Here is a 4,110-nt window from a genome sequence, read left to right on the forward strand (position 1 = left end):
TTTATGGTAATCATCCAAATCCAATCTTAGCCAAAATCCCGAAAATTTTCGTCAGATCCCATTCCGTGTCGTGGAAGGCTATTCCACATCGTGGAATCAGACAGAATCAAAAAACGAAAATTTCCAGCTTTGAAAAATTAAGCATAGCATCAAATACAATAGAAAAACGACCTAGGCTCTGATACCACTATTGGGTTATGAACATTACATCATTCTTATGGTGCACATGCAATCCTAAAGCTTTGGATCTAGGTTTTCTCAAATTGTACATGCAATAATCATCTAAAGCTATAACCCTAATCTAGCTTGTTATTTTTGAAATTAATACCTAATACAAAGTTAGATGATTACCTTTCAATTGTAGCTAGCTTGATCTTCAACCTTTGACAACTTAGCACCTCAAATGTGATGTCTCTAATAGATCACAAACACCACAAGCAATGGAAGAATATTAGAGAGAGGCTAGGGATCACAAAAATTTGGTTGGTACTCTTCTTAGGGTTCAAGTGCCGAAAATGGGAGTCCCAAGGGTTCCTTATAGAGCTGAGCTGCTAGGGTTTCAGTCAAAACCCTAATCTGATTGCTTAGGCCTTAAGCAGTCCAGTAGATCCTTCCAGAAGATCCCTTTGGACGATTTCTATGTGGGCTACACATAGAAATTCGTCCACCTCTTCTTAAGGGTCCACAAGCCCAACTTTCAATTATCATATAACTGCAATATCAGTCCCTTTAAATTAATTAATCTCTTTTGACCACAAAATTAATTCTAAATTAATTATTGACCAATATTAATTAAATAATATGATTTTTCCTTTTAATATATTATTCCCATAATATATTAATAAATCATAATTAATCTCTTTCTCCATAATTCATCTAGTCAAGTTGCTTTGGTGAAGGCAACCCAAAAAGACCATGCTACTATCGGGTCAAGTACATACCAAATATAGTTATGGGCTTAGACACCTAATCCAACAATATCTTCGGTCCCCTTCCTCATTTCGAAACCCTAAAGTGTGTGAGTGCCTTGTGAAGCTTGAAGAGCCTTTTGGTGTCATTTTGGAGCTTTTGGAGAAGAAGGAAGAACCTTGAGGTTGTGATGTTTCACTCAAGGCCTTGGATTCAACATCCACTTCCCTTTGTGCATCTTTTGGAGGTATAAAGCTCCAACCTTGATGAGTATTTCATTTGGATTTAGTTTTAGTTTAAATTTGGCACCTTTTTGTCCCAATCTTGATCTTTGTGAGTATGGAACACTCCAAGACATTTGAGTTGTCCTTTCTCATGTTTTAGGGTGTGTTATGTCATAAAAATGTGATCTTGGACATTGGTTTCTTCCCATTCATGGTCTAGGTTGTCTTAATGGGTCAAGAAGCTAGGGTTTTTGTTATTAAGGTCTTAATAGCCATGCAAAACCATAAAGTTGGAAACTTTATGGTTAAGATCACCTTTTTGGGCCTAGATATGGATTTTGGACGTAAGTGCTTAAGGATTAAGAACTTAATGGATAAAGTTGAGAGCAGCCGTGTACACTGGGCGTACCAAAGGGTACGTTGCGCGTACGTGGTCAGTTCCCTGATTCTGGTCAGCCAAGTATTACGCCCCGTGTTCATTTTGTGTACGCCCAGCATACTTAATGAGTCAACTCGGTTGACTCAGTTGAGTTTGACGTGGATTTGACTAGGGTTTGACCTAGGGGTATTTTACGTATTTTAACCTGTATGTTAATATTGTGTCAATTGATTCATTAAGGTAACCGGTAGAGTTGATCTCGGAGTGGCGTGCTATTCAGTTTGCTTATTTGTTTATGATTTGAGTTTTCTCACTGTATCCGTGGGTCGAAGGCACTTATGCCGACCCATTACTTTGTTATGTAGAATGCTAGTTGTCTTTATAACAATTGTATGAAAGACCAGGACCTGGCCCCTGGTAATTATATGAAAGACCAGGATCTGGCCCCTGGCACTTGTATGTAAGACTGGGATTTGGCCCTCGGCATTGCAAGGAAAGACCATGGGGTAGCGCATGGCACTTGTATGTAAGATCAGGATTTGGACCTCAGAATTGCAAGGAAATACCATGGGGTAGCCCATGACCCTTGTATATAAAACTGGGTTTTGGCCCCCGGCATTGCAAGGAAAGACCATGGGGGTAGCCTATGGTACATGTATGTTTCGGTATGTGGTACTTTGGGGAACTTACAAAGCTTTGTGCTTACAGTTTATGCTTATGGTTTTAGGTACTTCTGGTTAGAAAGGGAAGGGCCCGACATGATGGCACAACATCCTCCCCTCATGATTTCCACATTCTAAAAAATTCTACTCTAATGTTTTGAATATTATAATTGGGTGTTTGTTTTTGAACAATTTGTGTACGATTTGATAAACTTCCAAATGAAAATTTTTATCATTGTTTTTGGGATGTTACAAGTTGGTATCAGAGCCTTGGTTTGAGGGATTCAGGCACACTTTCGGGTGTTTAATCAGCCGAGCTCAAGTAAGTGCTTCCTAAATTACCCATACCTATGTATTATGAGTAGTATGCTTGATATGAGAATTGTGTGCTAGATTAAGGCTAGGGATACCTTCAGGAATCATATGATAGAATTGCCTGATTTGTGTGATGCCTTATAGCCAAGTGGAACTTGGTGTTATGTATTACTTAGAATTGATATCGGCTCAGTTAATTGCTAAGTGTATGCTTTCAAAGTTGTATACGATTAGGATTGTATAGCCCTAGAATGATTTATTTGTCCTCATTTCCTGTTCCTTGTTTAGTTGTGGACTTAGGGTAGAATCATCATTTGACAGTCTATGTGATCCTATTTTGTGTATACCTTGAATGCATAAGGCAACCAACAGTGTTGGTTGAGGTTCTTGGTATTGCGAGCGGTGAGGGTTGAGATTCCCTAAGAGAGTCTAGGATATGTATGTTGTTTAGCATGGGATTGTTATATGGTTAGCGGTAACTTAGAGGAATCATGCTTGCTCTTGAGGAAGGTACATGTAGCTTTGAAAGGTAATATTGGGCCCGTACTACTGGAAGCATAGGATCTGTACCTGAGATGACGACGGGCCTAGGAACTCTAAGGACGCCTTTGTAGTGAAAATCCCCTCGAGTCATATGTTGATCATTTATATGTTGTGTTTCAGTTTGAGGATGGTGATGATTACTCAAGGAGGTTCTGGCTCTGGTTCTGGTTCAGGTTCAGGTTCAAGCTCAGGCACAAAACCGATTGATGAGCGACTGCACGAGTTCATTTCGGCTGAGGTTACTCGCGTCATCTTGAATGCTACTCCTGTGTTGTTCGGTACCATCAAGGAAGGGATTTTGGAGCTAATGGATGAGAGGCTCAGGACTTTTCGAGATGAGATTGTTGCGGGTTAGATAGGACCTTAAGCTCCCTCATTCCGGTAGTTCAAGGCATGTAGAGCTCTTGAGTTCTTTAGGGATAAGGAACCCATCGCTAGCTGACGCTGGATCGCTGACATGGAGAATGCTCAGCGGACGAGGTTTTACCTAGAGGGGGCAATGGTGGGATTTGCATCCTGCCTACTAAGGGACCAAGCACGAGATTGGTGGGAGGAGGTTAGTCGATCTGTAGGGTCAGCGACAGTTGCAGTCATGACTTGGGAGGATTTTTTCAGAGATTCTAGAGGGAGTTTTCACCGGCTATTGAGGTGCATCAACTGGCGAGGGAGTTCCAGGACCTTCTCCAGTCTACTGAGACTATGGCGGATATTACCACCAAATTCAGGAAGAGGGCTTTGTTGGTCCCGTAGTACGCTACGGATGAGGAGATGAGGAAGACAAGATAGCATGATATGTTGAGAGAGGATATCAGGGAGTTCGTGAGCTTTTCGGGGTGCAAGACCCTGAATGACGTGATCGAGAAGGCACAAAAGGCAGGAACTTGAGGACTTACAAGAGTCCTAAAATAGCACAAGATGATGGGGGGAGGTTTGTTAGCTGAAACAATACACCAAGAACACCTTCTTCTTCTTCAAGGGGCTAAAATCACCATAAAGAGCTCACAAGATCAAAATGGTGGCTAGGGTTTCTTGGATAGTGAAAGGGAGGTAATGGAGGCTGAGGGTGGGAAAACCCTAG

The sequence above is a fragment of the Lactuca virosa genome, chromosome 2, assembly GCF_052849685.1.
Source record: "Lactuca virosa cultivar CGN04683 chromosome 2, Lactuca_virosa_CGN04683_v6, whole genome shotgun sequence".
Classification (NCBI taxonomy): domain Eukaryota; kingdom Viridiplantae; phylum Streptophyta; class Magnoliopsida; order Asterales; family Asteraceae; genus Lactuca; species Lactuca virosa.